Source organism: Stegostoma tigrinum, chromosome 22 (assembly GCF_030684315.1).
Source record: "Stegostoma tigrinum isolate sSteTig4 chromosome 22, sSteTig4.hap1, whole genome shotgun sequence".
NCBI lineage: Eukaryota > Metazoa > Chordata > Chondrichthyes > Orectolobiformes > Stegostomatidae > Stegostoma > Stegostoma tigrinum.
This window is the reverse complement of record NC_081375.1, coordinates 6,903,866-6,920,906: the sequence shown is the minus strand read 5'-3', so window position 1 is coordinate 6,920,906 and position 17,041 is coordinate 6,903,866.

Sequence of the window (17,041 nt, the reverse complement as noted above, 5' to 3'; positions counted from 1 at the left end):
CATGTCTGGGTTGATATGAGTTCTGTTTTGGCAACTTTTAAGGACGGGTAAAGTTTCATGTGTATTGAAGAGGTGCAAAGCTTCTTACAAATTTCATGCTCTGTTGGTGACAACGTCGCAGTCAGCTGCATGCTCTGGGCCAGATGTGTCTGCATTTAGTTGGTACAGGTGCCAGATGAATTTGAGCACAAGAAATGTGAGATGATGCATTTTGCTAGGAAGAATATTGAAAGACAGTACAAAGTAGAGGTACCAATTCTAAAGGGGGCCCAGGAACAAAGCGACTTGGGTGTATATGTACACAGATCGTAGAAGGTGGTGGAAGAGGTGAACAGAGCAGTAAGTAAAGCAGACAATAACTAAGCTTTATTAATAGGAGCATAAAGTACAAGAGCATGAAGTCTTATTGAACTTGTATGAGACTCTTTAAATCAACTAGATTATTGTGTATAGTTCTGGGAAGCACATTTAGGAAGGATGTGAAAAGATTAGAGAGAATTCAGAAGTAATTTTTGGGTTTTTTCCCCAGTTCCATGTGCTAATGAGTGCACAAACAGGCAAGTGGAACAGATGAGTACATGGCTAAGGAGTTGGTGTACATTGGAGGGCTTCAGATTCCTGAATCGCTGGTCTGGGAATGTGGGACATGCACAGGTCAGTGGGATTGCAGCTGAACTGCGAGGGACCCATATTCTTGTGGGGAGGTTTGCTCTTGCTGTAACTGAGGGTTTACACTAATTTGGTAAGGGGACGGGATACAGAGTGGGGGTGAAATAGGGAGTGATGCACAGGCAAACGTAGAAGAAAGGCCAAGTCAGTGCAGAAGGCAGGGCATATACAGTCAAGGTGCAAGGGGCTATGGTAAGGTTGAATGGCATTTATTTATTGCAAGGTGTCTAATGTGTAAAGCAGGTGAGTTGAGGGTCCTGACTGATACCTGAGGATTAGGATGTTATTGTTGTCAGAGAGACATGGCTGATGGAAGGACAGGGCTGGAAGCCCAATATTCCAGGATAAATGGGAAGGTGATGTCGCAATATTAATCAAGGTAATAAACGCAGCAACAAGGAGGAATGATGTTTTAGAACAGGCTTCTATTGAGGCAGAATGGGTAAATATTACAAAGGAAAAGGCGCAGTCACATAGTTTAGGGTGTATGATAGACACCCACACAGTCAGGGAAATACAGAGCAGCGGGTATGTGGCAATTCTCAGAGAGGTTTAAAAATAATCACATAATAATAGCTGGCGATGACTTCCCTAATACTAACTGGAATAGATAAAGTGCGGAAGGCCTAGACAGAGCAGAGTTCCTGAAATATATACAGGAGGCAGCTTATTTAGCAGCACGTAGAAAGTCCCACAAGACTGGTAATGGACCTTATTTAAGGGAAAACAGCTGGGCAAGTGGTAGGTGAGGCAGTGGAGGAGCATTTCGGTGATAGTTCTGTAAGATTTAAGGTAGTTCAGGAAAAGGACAAATTTGGACTTTAGATATAGGTTCTTAATTGAAAGAAGATTGACTTTAAAATGTTAAAGTTGGATCTGGCCAAAGTGGGCTAGGAGCAGCAACTTGTAGGAAAATCCACATCAGAGCAGTGACAGGTACTTAAAAGGCAGATAGTGAGGGTGCAAGGCCAACATATCTTGTGAAAGTGAACAGGGAGCAGGATGGTGCAGACGACTCCAGAGAAGCCTAGATGTTGACAAATGTACATGATTAGGTTTTTTAAAAATGAAATTTTATGGTAAGTAAGAATTCTGTGCTGTAATATTCTGTAACTTAATAATCTACATAAATAACCTCAAAGCAGGGAATAAATGCATTGTTGTTTTGTTATGAGACTAAGGTGAGTTGGAAAGTAAATAGTGAAGCAGGAGCAAAGGGGTGTATAATGAAGCCATGGGTGATCAAATATTTATCGGATGAAGTAAATTCTAGAAAAATGAAAGAGAGTCCTCTTTTATGTGAAGAGCAGAAAAGCAGCATTCCATTATTTAAATGGAGAGAGATTGCCTAATTTTGAGGCACAGAGAGATGGGAGTTTCCAAGTCTATGAGTCACCAAAAGTCAAATGCAATTACAGCAAGTGATTAGGAAGGCAAATGAAATATCGGCGATTACTACAAGGGGAATGTAATGTAAAAGAAAGGACATTTTGCTTTAACAAAACAAAGAACTACAAGTAAAGTCATAGAGTTGTACAATGTGGAAACAAGCCCTTCAGTCCAACTTGTTCGAACCGACCAGACATCCCTAGTCCCATTTTCCAGCATTTGGCCATAAACTTGGAATACAGAATAGAATGTAGAATATTCTTTTATTGTCACATGGACTCCAGTACAGGAGCACAGTGAAAAGATTTTACAATGGCTGCCTCTTAGGCTGCCATTTCAGTACAAGTACCTAGGTACAAAACTTGATTCAGAAGTGGAATAAAAGGAAAAGTTGTATCATTACTGACAGTGTCTAAAAAATAAGATCGAAAGAAGCGAGTTATAACTCCCTTCCCTTCGCGTTGCTCTGTGGCTCACTTCCCCTTCTGGTGCACCGGGACTCCCTTCCCCTCGCGCTGCACCAGGACTCCCTTCCCTTCACACTGCACCAGGACTCCCTTCTCCTCGCCCTGCACCAGGACTCCCTTCCGCTCGCGTTGCACCAGGACTCCCTTCCCCTCGCGCTGCACCAGGACTCCCTTCCACTCGCGCTGCACAGGACTCCCCTCCCCTAGCACTGCACCAGTAGTCCCCTCCCCTTGTGCTGCACCGGGACTCACTTCCCCCTCACACTGCACTGGGACTCACTTCCCCCGCACGCTGCACCGGGACACCCTTCTCCCTCGCGCTGCACCAGGACTCACTTCCCCCTCACACTGCACCGGGACTCACTTCCCACTCACGCTGCACCGGGACTCACTTCCCACTCACGCTGCACCGGGACTCACTTCCCACTCGCGCTGCTCCGGGACTCACTTCCCCCTCACACTGCTCCGGGACTCACTTCTCCCTCACGATGCACCGGGACTCACCTTCCCCTCACACTGCTCCGAGACTCACTTCGCCCTCACACTGCACCGGGACTCACTTCCCCCTCGCGCTGCACCGGGACTCACTTCTCCCTTGCGATGCACTGGGACTCACTTCTCCCTTGCAATGCACTGGGACTCACTTCCCCATCACGCTGCTCCGGGACTCACTTCTCCCTCGTGCTGCACCGGGACTCACTTCCCCTTGCACTGCACCAGGACTCACTTCCCCTTGTGCTGCACCGGGACTCACTTCCCCCTCACACTGCACCAGGACTCACTTCTCCCTTGTGCTGCACTGGGACTCACTTCCCCTTGCACTGCACCAGGACTCACTTCCCCTTGTGCTGCACCGGGACTCACTTCCCCCTCACACTGCACCGGGACTCACTTCCCACTCACGCTGCACCGGGACTCACTTCCCACTCGCGCTGCTCCGGGACTCACTTCCCCCTCACACTGCTCCGGGACTCATTTCTCCCTCACGATGCACCGGGACTCACCTTCCCCTCACACTGCTCCGAGACTCACTTCGCCCTCACACTGCACCGGGACTCACTTCCCCCTCGCGCTGCACCGGGACTCACTTCTCCCTTGCGATGCACTGGGACTCACTTCTCCCTTGCAATGCACTGGGACTCACTTCCCCCTCACGCTGCTCCGGGACTCACTTCTCCCTCGTGCTGCACCGGGACTCACTTCCCCTTGCACTGCACCAGGACTCACTTCCCCTTGTGCTGCACCGGGACTCACTTCCCCCTCACACTGCACTGGGACTCACTTCCCCCGCACGCTGCACCGGGACACCCTTCTCCCTCGCGCTGCACCAGGACTCACTTCCCCCTCACACTGCACCGGGACTCACTTCCCACTCGCGCTGCACCGGGACTCACTTCCCACTCGCGCTGCTCCGGGACTCACTTCCCCCTCACACTGCTCCGGGACTCACTTCTTCCTCACGATGCAACGGGACTCACTTTCCCCTCACACTGCTCCGAGACTCACTTCCCCCTCGCGCTGCACCGGGACTCACTTCCCCCTCGCGCTGCACCGGGACTCACTTCTCCCTTGCGATGCACTGGGACTCACATCTCCCTTGTAATGCACTGGGACTCACTTCCCCCTCACGCTGCTCCGGGACTCACTTCTCCCTCGTGCTGCACCGGGACTCACTTCCCCTTGTGCTGCACTGGGACTCACTTCCCCTTGCACTGCACCAGGACTCACTTCCCCTTGCGCTGCACCGGGACTCACTCCTCCCTCGTGCTGCACCGGGATTCACTTCTCCCTCACGCTGCTCCAGGACTCACTTCCCCCTCACACTGCACTGGGACTCACTTCCCCCTCACGCTGCACCGGGATTCACTTCTCCCTCACGCTGCTCCGGGACTCACTTCCCCCTCACACTCCACTGGGACTCACTTCCACTCGCGCTGCTCTGGGACTCACTTCTCCCTCACACTGCACTGAGACTCACTTCCACTCGCGCTGCTCCGAGACTCACTTCCCCCTTACACTGCACTGGGACTCACTTCCCTCTCACGCTGCTCCGGGACTCACTTCCCCCTCGCACTGCTCCGGGACTCACTTCTCCCTCGCGCTGCACTGGGACTCACTTCCCTTTCACACTGCACCAGGACTCACTTCTCCCTCGCGCTGCACTGGGACTCACTTCCCTTTCACACTGCACCAGGACTCACTTCTCCCTTGCGCTGCTCCAGGACTCACTTCCCCCTCACGCTGTACTGGGACTCACTTCCCTCTCACGCTGCACCAGGACTCACTTCTCCCTCGCGCTGCACCGGGACTCACTTCTCCCTCGCGCTGCACCGGGACTCACTTCCCTTTCACACTGCACCGGGACTTACTTCCCCCTCACGCTGCACTGAGACTCACTTCTCCCTCACACTGCACCAGGACTCACTTCACTCTCACGCTGCACCGGGACTCACTTCCCCGTCACGCTGCACCGGGACTCACTTCCCCCTCACGCTGCACTGAAACTCACTTCCCTTTCACACTGCTCTGGGACTCACTTCCCCCTCGTGCTGCTCCAGGACTCACTTCTCCCTCGCGCTGCACCGGGACTCACTTCCCTTTCACACTGCACCGGGACTCATTTCCCCCTCACACTGCACCGGGACTCCCTTCCCCTCGCGCTGCACCGGGACTCCAGGCTAATGTTGATCTTGCTTTGTGCACCTCCAGCACAGTTGTAACATGTATGCCTCGCTCTGTCTAAGCACCCTATCGTGTCCTTACTTACTAGATGTGCCTGTACTGCCTATGATCAAAGCTTTTCACTGTACTTAGGTGCATATGACTAAAATAATTGTAAATTATTAACGTAAAACTTCACATTTTTTGAAATTCAAGCCCATTGGCCACTTCATGGCCCATCTGATCAAGGTCCCATTGCACTCAGATATTCTTCTTCACTTTCCATGACACCTCCCAATTTGGTGTCTTCAGCAAACATACTAACCACACCTCCTATGTTCACATCCAAATGATTTATATAAGTGACTGAAAGTAATGGATCCAACACTGATCCTTGTTGCACATCGGTAGTTACCGGCCTCCAGTCTGAAAAGGAGCCCTCCACCATCACTCTCTGTCTCCTACCTTAGAGCCAATTTTGAATCCAAAAGGCTAGTTTTCCCTGTACTCTGTGTGACCTCACCTTGTTAACCAGTCTGCTATGTAGGACTTTGTTAAACGCCCGTGCAACATCCACCACCCTGTCTTCATCAATCTTCTTGCCATTTCTTCAAAGCACTCAACCAAGTTGATGAGACACAATTTCCCACATACAAAGCCATGTTGACTATCCTTAATCAGCCCATGCCTTTCCCAATACATGTAAATCCTGTGCCTCAGAATCCCCTCCAACAACTTGCCCACCACCAACATCAGGCTCAATGGTCTACAGTTCCCCAGCTTTTTCATACCACCTTGCTTAAATAGTGGCACCACATTAGTCTTCCAGCATCTCCCCTGTGACTATCAATGATACCCCAGATAACAAGGTGTAGAGCTGGATAAACACAGGAGGTCAAGCAGCATCAGAGGAATAGGAAGGCTGACATTTTGAAGAAGGGTCTAGGCCCAAAACGTCAGCCTTCCTGCTCCTCTGATGGTGCTTGGCCTGCTGCGTTCACCCAGCTCTAGACCTTGTTAGAACATAGAACATAGAACAGTACAGCACAGAACAGGCCCTTCAGCCCAAAATGTTGTGCCGACCATTGATCCTCATGTATGCACCCTCAAATTTCAGTGACCATATGCATGTCCAGCAGTCTCTTAAATGACCCCAATGACCTTGCTTCCACAACTGCTGCTGGCAACGCATTCCATGCTCTCAACTCTCTGTGTAAAGAACCCGCCTCTGACATCCCCTCTATACTTTCCTCCAACCAGCTTAAAACTATGACCCCTCATGGTAGCCATTTCTGCCCTGGGAAATAGGCTCTGGCTATCAACTCTATCTATGCATCTCATTATCTTGTATACCTCAATTAGGTCCCCTCTCCTCCTCCTTTTCTCCAATGAAAAGAGACCGAGCTCAGTCAACCTCTCTTCATAAGATAAGCCCTCCAGTCCAGGCAGCATCCTGGTAAACCTCCTCTGAACCCTCTCCAAAGCATCCACATCTTTCCTATAATAGGGCGACCAGAACTAGACGCAGTATTCCAAGTGCGGTCTAACCAAAGTTTTATAGAGCTGCAACAAGATCTCACGAATCTTAAACTCAATCCCCCTGTTAATGAAAGCCAAAACACCATATGCTTTCTTAACAACCCTGTCCAGTTGGGTGGCCATTTTAAGGGATCTATGTATCTGCACACCAAGATCCCTCTGTTCCTCCGCACTGCCAAGAATCCTATCCTTAATCCTGTACTCAGCTTTCAAATTCGACCTTCCAAAATGCATCAAAATGTTATCTCGGATTCTCCAGCATCTGCAGTTCCTACTGTCTCTGATAGAAACATCACAGCAAGGGACCCAGCAATCACTTCCCTGGCTTCCCATAGAGTTCTGGGGTACGCCTGATCTGGTCCCAGGGATTTATTCATATTTATGCATTTTAAGATGTACAGTACCTGCTCTTCTGTAATATGAACATTTTTCAAGACATTATTTTAGTTTTCCCCAAGTTCTCTAGCTTCCATATCCTTCTCCACAGTAAACACTGATGTGAAATACTCACTTAGTATCTCAATCATCTCCTGCAGTTCCACGCATAAATAGCCTAGCTGATCTTTAAGGGGCCCTATTCTCTCCCCAGTCACTCTTTTGGCTGAATGTATTTGAAGAATCTCTTTTGATTCACTTTGACCCTAATTGTCAAAGCTGTCTCATGTACCTCTTTTCGCCCTCCTGATTTCCCTTTTGAGCATACTCCTATTGCCTTTATAATCTCCTCGGGATTCACTCAATCCCTGCTGTCTATACCTGACATATGCTTCCTTCTTCTTTTTGACTAAGACATCAATTTCTCTCGTCATCCAGCATTCCTTACCCCTACCAGCCTTTCCTTTCACCCTAACAGGAACATACTGTCTCTGATAATAAAATGTGAGGCTGGATGAACACAGCAGGCCAAGCAGCATCTCAGGAGCACAAAAGCTGACGTTTCAGGCCTAGACCCTTCATCAGAGAGGGGGATGGGGTGAGGGTTCTGGAATAAATAGGGAGAGAGGGGGAGGCGGACCGAAGATGGAGAGAAAAAAAGATAGGTGGAGAGAGTTTAGGTGGGGAGGTAGGGAGGGGATAGGTCAGTCCAGGGAAGATGGACAGATCAAGGAGGTGGGATGAGGTTAGTAGGTAGATGGGGGTGCGGCTTGGGGTGGGAGGAAGGGATGGGTGAGAGGAAGAACAGGTTAGGGAGGCAGAGACAGGTTGGACTGGTTTTGGGATGCAGTGAGTGGAGGGGAAGAGCTGGGCTGGTTGTGTGGTGCAGTGAGGGGAGGGGATGAACTGGGCTGGTTTTGGGATGCGGTGGGGGAAGGTGAGATTTTGAAGCTGGTGAAGTCCACATTGATACCATTGGGTTGCAGGGTTCCCAAGCGGAATATGAGTTGCTGTTCCTGCAACCTTCGGGTGGCATCATTGTGGCACTGCAGGAGGCACTATCTCTGGACTCTCTTTATCTTGGTTTTGAAGGCCTCCCATTTTCTAGCCATCCCTTTACCTGTGAATAGCTATCCCCAGTCAACTTTTGAAAGCTCTTACTTAATTCTATTGAAACTGGTATTCTTCCAATTTAGAATTTAAGTTTTTAGATCAGGTCTATCTTTCCCCATCACTATTTCAAAATTAAAGGTCATTGGCCCCATAGTGCTCCCCACCTAACGCCTCAGACACTTGCCCTGCCTTATTTCCCAAGAGTAGGTCAAGCTTTGCACCTTCTCTAGTAGGTACATCCACATACTGAATCAGAAAATTTTCTTGTATACTGAAAATTCCCCTCCATCTGACCCTTTAACACTATGGCAGTCACAGACTATGTTTAGAACGTTAACACCTCCAACCATTACCACCCTATAATTCTCACAGATAACTGAGATCTCCTTACAAATTTGCTTTTCAATTTCCTGCTGACTATTGGCAGGGCTATAGTTCAATGCCAATAATGTGATCGTCTGTTTTTATTTCTCAGTTCCACCCAAAAAACTTCCCGGGACACACTCCCAGGAACATCCTCCCTAAGTATAGCCGTAACATTATCCCTAACCAAAAATGCAACTCCCCCTCCTTTCTTGCTCCCCTTTCTAACCTTCCGATAGCATCTATACCCGATAACATTCAGTCCCATATTCCCAACCATATCCTGAGTTCATCAGCCTTGCCTGTTGTCTCCTGTATTGGAAGAGATACAGTTTAATTTATCAGTAATTACATTGTTCTCTGCTTTGCTCCTGCTTGTTTTGACTGCTTGACTTGCTCCTCTTCTCAACTGTACAACTCAACAAAACTCCAGCCTCAGGCTTAGCTCCTTTCACACTATCTCTTTGGGTCCCCAACACCACCCCACCAATAGTTTAAATCTTCCTGAGCAGCTCTAGGTAATATCTCCACCAGGATATTCGTCTCCTTCCAGTTCAGGTGTAATCTGTCTTTTTTTATTCAGGTCATTTCTGCCCCAGAAGAGACGCCAATGATCCAAAAATGTAAATCCTTCTCCCCTGCACCAGCTCCTCAGCCACATATTCATCTGCTCTATCCTCCTCTTCCTACCCTCTCTCACATATGGCATCAGGAGAAATCCAGAAGTTACTATATTCGGGGACCTCCTATTTCACCTCCTGCCTAATTTCGTATATTTTCTGTCCCCACAACGTCATCCTTTTCTCTTCCTATGTTATTGGCTCCAATGTGTACATCGACCTCCTGCTGGTCCCACTCCCCTTTGAGAATATTCTACACCCGCTCCGGGATATCCTTGATCCTGGCACCAGTACACCATTCTGAAGTCTCGCTGTTGGCCACAGAAATGTCTGTCTGTGCCTTTGAACAGAGAGTCCCCGAACACAATTGATCGCTTCGAACCTAATGTACCCCTCATAACATTGGAGCCAGTCTCGGTACCAGAAACTTGGCTGTCGGTGCCACATTGCCCCCAAGAGAGTCCATCACCCCCTACATTTTCCAAAACAGCATACTTGTTTGAGACAGGGATAGCCACAGGGGATTCCTGCATTACCTGCCTTCCTCTCCTACCTTTCCTGGAGGTAACCCGGCTACCTGACTGTATCTGCGGTTTTTCTCCCTTCCTGCAACTACCATCCATCACACCCCTTAGCTCCTGTAAAGTCCTCATTGCCTCTGACTGTTGCTCCAACCAATCCATGTGATCCGACAGGATTCGCAACCAAACACACTTCCTGCAGATATAATCATCAGTAACATGGGAATTCTCCCTAATCTCCCACATCCGACAGGAAGGGCACATTACTCTACTAAAGGGCATCTTTGCTCCTTAACAAACTACAGACCTAGATAAAAGCACAATCCTATTGCTCTAAAAGCACTGCTGTAGAATAGCTTAGTACCTATGCTTTAAATTTTTTTGAAAAAACTTTAATCTAGATACAGATCTCAGTAAAACACCTTTAAAAAAACCTCTCACCACACCCACTATTGCAGGCTTACAAAATGAAGAAGCAGATGAAGATTTATGTTTTATGAGACATTTAGCTGTTCCCCAGCTGTGAGCAGCACTGATAATGAATCTATGCAAGGTCAGCTGTGAATTTCACAGTTTGTTTGTTTTTCTTCGACCGAAATCCACGATCAGACATGCTTGTAACTTCACAGCCAGTCATCTCTTAAGGTTGGTTGGTGGGCTTTTTTTATCCCCAGGTGAACTCTAGCCATTCTCCTTCCTCCCCATGTAGCCCCTCTGGAAGCTCCTATACTTTCCCCTTCCTCCGGCTTTAAAGTATTGTTTTTCGTAAGAAAAACAAAAACTTGTAACAACAGTAATTACTGTTCCAAGAAATTGAGGAAATCAGCTCCAGCACTGAAAAAAAACTCAAGAAAAAAGCAGAGATAATGGGAACTGCAGATGCTGGAGATTCCAAGATAATAAAATGTGAGGCTGGATGAACACAGCAGGCCAAGCAGCATCTCAGGAGCACAAAAGCTGACGTTTCGGGCCTAGACCCTTCATCAGAGAGGGGGATGGGGGGAGGGAACTGGAATAAATAGGGAGAGAGGGGGAGGCGGACCGAAGATGGAGAGTAAAGAAGATAGGTGGAGAGGTTGTAGGTGGGGAGGTGGGGAGGGGATAGGTCAGTCCAGGGAAGACGGACAGGTCAAGGAGGTGGGATGAGGTTAGTAGGTAGCTGGGGGTGCGGCTTGGGGTGGGAGGAAGGGATGGGTGAGAGGAAGAACCGGTTAGGGAGGCAGAGACAGGTTGGACTGGTTTTGGGATGCAGTGGGTGGGGGGGAAGAGCTGGGCTGGTTCTGTGGTGCAGTGGGGGGAGGGGATGAACTGGGCTGGTTTAGGGATGCAGTGGGGGAAGGGGAGATTTTGAAACTGGTGAAGTCCACATTGATACCATATGGCTGCAGGGTTCCCAGGCGGAATATGAGTTGCTGTTCCTGCAACCTTCGGGTGGCATCATTGTGTCAGTGCAGGAGGCCCATGATGGACATGTCATCAAGAGAATGGGAGGGGGAGTGGAAATGGTTTGCGACTGGGAGGTGCAGTTGTTTGTTACGAACTGAGCGGAGGTGTTCTGCAAAGCGGTCCCCAAGCCTCCGCTTGGTTTCCCCAATGTAGAGGAAGCCGCACCGGGTACAGTGGATGCAGTATACCACATTGGCAGATGTGCAGGTGAACCTCTGCTTAATGTGGAATGTCATCTTGGGGCCTGGGATGGGGGTGAGGGAGGAGGTGTGGGGACAAGTGTAGCATTTCCTGCGGTTGCAGGGGAAGGTGCCGGGTATGGTGGGGTTGGAGGGCAGTGTGGAGCGAACAAGGGAGTCACGGAGAGAGTGGTCTCTCCGGAAAGCAGACAGGGGAGGGGATGGAAAAATGTCTTGGGTGGTGGGGTCGGATTGTAAATGGCGGAAGTGTCGGAGGATAATGCGTTGTATCCGGAGGTTGGTAGGGTGGTGTGTGAGAACGAGGGGGATCCTCTTGGGGCGGTTGTGGCGGGGGCGGGGTGTGAGGGATGTGTCGCGGGAGATGCGGGAGACGCGGTCAAGGGCGTTCTCAATCGATGCGGGAGACGCGGTCAAGGGGCCGCCTCTTGCTCCCCAGAGGAGCTCGAACAGTTCATCCACTTCACCAACACCTTCCACCCCAACCTTCAGTTCACCTGGGCCATCTCCAGCACATCCCTCACCTTCCTGGACCTCTCAGTCTCCATCTCAGGCAACCAGCTTGTAACTGATGTCCATTTCAAGCCCACCAACTCCCACAGCTACCTAGAATACACCTCCTCCCACCCACCCTCCTGCAAAAATTCCATCCCCTATTCCCAATTCCTCCGCCTCCGCCGCATCTGCTCCCACGATAAGACATTCCACTCCCGCACATCCCAGATGTCCAAATTCTTTAAGGACCGCAACTTTCCCCCCACGGTGATTGAGAACGCCCTTGACCGCGTCTCCCGCATCTCCCGCGACACATCCCTCACACCCCGCCCCCGCCACAACCGCCCCAAGAGGATCCCCCTCGTTCTCACACACCACCCTACCAACCTCCGGATACAACGCATTATCCTCCGACACTTCCGCCATTTACAATCCGACCCCACCACCCAAGACATTTTTCCATCCCCTCCCCTGTCTGCTTTCCGGAGAGACCACTCTCTCCGTGACTCCCTTGTTCGCTCCACACTGCCCTCCAACCCCACCATACCCGGCACCTTCCCCTGCAACCGCAGGAAATGCTACACTTGTCCCCACACCTCCTCCCTCACCCACATCCCAGGCCCCAAGATGACATTCCACATTAAGCAGAGGTTCACCTGCACATCTGCCAATGTGGTATACTGCATCCACTGTACCCGGTGCGGCTTCCTCTACATTGGGGAAACCAAGCGGAGGCTTGGGGACCGCTTTGCAGAACACCTCCGCTCAGTTCGTAACAAACAACTGCACCTCCCAGTCGCAAACCATTTCCACTCCCCCTCCCATTCTCTTGATGACATGTCCATCATGGGCCTCCTGCACTGCCACAATGATGCCACCCGAAGGTTGCAGGAACAGCAACTCATATTCCGCCTGGGAACCCTGCAGCCATATGGTATCAATGTGGACTTCACCAGTTTCAAAATCTCCCCTTCCCCCACTGCATCCCTAAACCAGCCCAGTTCATCCCCTCCCCCCACTGCACCACAGAACCAGCCCAGCTCTTCCCCCCCACCCACTGCATCCCAAAACCAGTCCAACCTGTCTCTGCCTCCCTAACCGGTTCTTCCTCTCACCCATCCCTTCCTCCCACCCCAAGCCGCACCCCCAGCTACCTACTAACCTCATCCCACCTCCTTGACCTGTCCGTCTTCCCTGGACTGACCTATCCCCTCCCTACCTCCCCACCTACACCCTCTCCACCTATCTTCTTTACTCTCCATCTTCGGTCCGCCTCCCCCTCTCTCCCTATTTATTCCAGTTCCCTCCCCCCATCCCCCTCTCTGATGAAGGGTCTAGGCCCGAAACGTCAGCTTTTGTGCTCCTGAGATGCTGCTTGGCCTGCTGTGTTCATCCAGCCTCACATTTTATTATCAAGAAAAAAGCAGCTTTTAACAGCCATGATTCTGTCCCATTCACCATTTTGAATTACTGGAAGTTCTGAAACAGAAATATTTTGCTCGTTGCATAGACCGTTGGTGAGGCTACACCTGCAACACTACATACGCTATGAAGCAGCTTGCTGAAATCCCACATGATTGAAACCTGGGATGGTCTTATGAGGAAATGTTGAAAAGTCTCAGCCTGTGTCCATTGAAGTTTAAAAGAATGGGGAAGGTGATCTTTTAGAGACAGATCAGATCCTGAAGGGAACTGCAAGAGTGGATTTGGTGGATGTTAGCCCTTGTGGGAGAGACTAGAAACAGCGATACAGTATAAAAATAAAAGATCTCTTTACGACAGAGATGAGGAGATTTTTTTTCACTCAGAGAGTTGTGGCTCTTTGGAACTCTCTTCCCCAGAGAGCAGTGGAGGGAGATTCATTGAGTACATTTAAAATGTAGATGGATAGTACTTGACTAACAAAGCAGTCGAACATCTTTGGAAGTAAAGAGAAAAGTGAATCTAAGGCCACAATTAAATCAACATTAAATGGTGGAGCGAGCTAAAGGGGCCAAATGGCCTATACATACTCTTAATTCATATATTCATAGTTGTCAGCAGAATGCTGGATCTCTTGCACTGCCAACTCCCATTTCATGTCCTTAATCTTTTGGATTTATGTTTGGTGATCAGCCTTGAGCTGTTGAAATACAGCCTGCTTGGCATGCAACGTAGGGGTCTTTTGCAAGGAAATGAAGGCTACTTGTATTTTTTTTTCCAAGCCATCACACAATTCAGCATATCTTTCATTATACCATAAATGATAGTGCTCAAAGCCAATTATCTGGGCATTGATCACACACAGCTGCCAATGCTTTGAGTCATAGTATCATACAGCTTGGAAGCAGACCCTTTGGTTCAACTTGTTCATGCCAACTAAGTTTCCCAAACTAAACTAGCCCCACTTGCCTGTGTTTGACCCATATTCCACTCAAATCCAAATTTCTCTGAAATGTTGCAACTCTACCTGCATGTGCCACTTCCTCCGGCAGTTTATTGTGTATATGAACCATCCTCTGTGTGAAAAAAATGCCCCTTAGGTGCGTTTTAAATCTTTCTCCTCTCAGCATAAAAATATGCCCCCCCCCCCCCCCGTTTTGAACTCCCCCCTACCAGAGGGCAAAGACCTTTGCACTTCACCTTACCTTTGCCCCTCATGATTTTATAACCCTTAGTATGGTCACCCCTCAATCTCTTACACTCCAGGGAAAAAGTCCCGGCCTATCCAGCTTCTTTTTATAACTCAAACCATCTAGTACCAGCAACATAGTGTGGGGCTGGATGAACACAGCAGGCCAAGCAGCATCTTAGGAGCACAAAAGCTGACGTTTCGGGCCTAGACCCTTCATCAGAAAATGTCTAGGCCTGAAACGTCAGCTTTTGTCCTCCTAAGATGCTGCTTGGCCTGCTGTGTTCATCCAGCTCCACACTTAGTTATCTTGGATTCTCCAGCACCTGCAGTTCCCATTATCTCTAGTACCAGCAACATCCTGGTAAGTCTTTTCTGAGCCCTCTCCAACTTAATAATATCCCTCCTATAGCAGGGTGCCCGGAACTGCACACTGAACGTCAGAAGGGGCCTTTTTCAGGAGGCCAGCAAGTGACTAATGGAGATCTGCAGGGGTCAATGTTGGAGCCACAAGTATTCACATTGTACATTAATAATCTGGATGAAGGAACTGAGAAGATTGTTGCAAAGTTTGCATATGACACGAAGATAGGTGGAGAGATAGATAGTGCTAAGGCTGTAGGAAAACCTGGACAGGTAGAAGAGTGGACAAAGAAGTGGTAGGTGAAATGTAATATGGGAAAGCGTGAGGTTACATACTTTGGTAGGAAGAATAAGGGCATAGGCTTTGACTAAATGGTAGAAGGCTTCAGAATTCTGAAACACAAACTAGTTCTCAATCCTTTTAAGTTTAACATGCAGGTTCAGTCGGTAGTTAGGAAGGCAAATGCAATGTTAGCATTCATTCAGACAAAGCAGGTATATGCCTGAGGCCATATAAAGCTCTGGTCAGACTACATTTGGAATATTACAATCAATTTTCTGCCCCATATCGAGTCATAGGTCTAACCTTACTAGCCAGGCGATGCATTGCTAAGGTCCATGTCGACAAAGTCATCAATCTTCTTGATCACCTTTTCAAAGAGCTCAATCAACTTTTTGAGACTCAATCAAATTTGTGAGACAAATTTTAGAGAAGGAAGAAATTCTATCCAAGGAAGGATGTGCTGTCCTTGGAGGGGATCCAGAGGAGCTTTACGGGAATAATCCTGGGAATGAAGGGCTTGACATATGAAGAGTGGTTGAGGTCGCTGGGTCTGTACTCAATGGAGTTCAGAAGGATGAGTTGGGGAGAATCTGACTAAAATTCACAGAATACAGAGAGGTCTAGACATAGTGGGCCAGTGGGAGAGTGGATTAGCAGAAGAGACTAGAACTCGAGATGAAGTGTCAACACTTTATAGAGTCTCTCGAGATATGTATCACAGAAAGAGACCCTTTGGCCCAAGTCGTCCATGCTGACCAGCAATCCTAAATAAATCTAGTCCCATTTGCCAGCATTTGGCCCATATCCCTCTAAACCCTTTCTATTTATGTATCCATCCAGATGACTTTTAAATGGTGTAATTGGAACAGCCTCCACCACTTCCTATTCTATACGCACACGACTCTCTGCGTGAAAGATTTGCCCCTTTGGTCCCTTGTAAATCTTTCCCCTCTCACCTTAAACCTATGCCATCCAGTTTTGGACTCCCCCACCCTGGAGTAAAGACCTTGTTTATTTATCCTGTCTATGGTCCTCATGATTTTATAGTCCTCCATAGGTCACCCCTCAGCCCAGGGAACATAACCCCAGTCTATTCAGGCCTCTCCCTGTAGCTCAGATCCGCCAACCCTGGCATCATCCTTGTATATTTTTTCTGAACCCTGCCAAGTTTCACAACATCCTTCAGCCAGAAGGTGGTGACTCTGTCAACCTTATTGCTACAGAAGGCTGTGGAGGCCAAATCACTGTGTGTATCTAAGGTAGATATCTATAAGTTCTTGATGTGTAAGGGAATCAAAGGTTGGAGGAAAAGGCAGGAGTTGAGAAATATATCAGCCATGATTGAATAGTGGAGCAGACTGAATGGGCCATATGACCTAATTCTGCTCCTATATCTTACTGGCATTGGATTCTCACACCCTGTTTATCTCTTTACAGACCCTGTTTATCCTGGTTCCACTCCAGGCATCAGGGTTACAACCACCTCTGGCATTAAAGTCCCCCAGGAGGATAATCCTTCCAGCTTTTGGGATGGCAGTGAGGACTTCCTCAACGTCAGAATGGAACTTTTCCTCAATGTCATTATCTGAGTGAAGTCCTGGAACCTAAAGCATTGATGACAGTGCATGCAGATGATGAGTGAAAGGTCTTTCATTTATACAATGAGGAGGTTCTGGCAGTGCATTCAAGATCCCATTCTGGATGGCCAAACCAACCCTGTTGCTGTGAATATCATTGCCAATCTTTCCTTTCCTCTGCAAGGTGTACCCCCCTTCTTTATGCCTTCAACTGCCTGTTGCCTGGAAAGTGGGTCTTACTAAGTGCAGTGACACTGTTTATTTGGACATTTGATCACTTGTGTGCTCTGATTCTAGCTCTTCTTCCTGATGGTCACTCAAGATTATTCAGATTGCAAACTTTAGGGCTTTC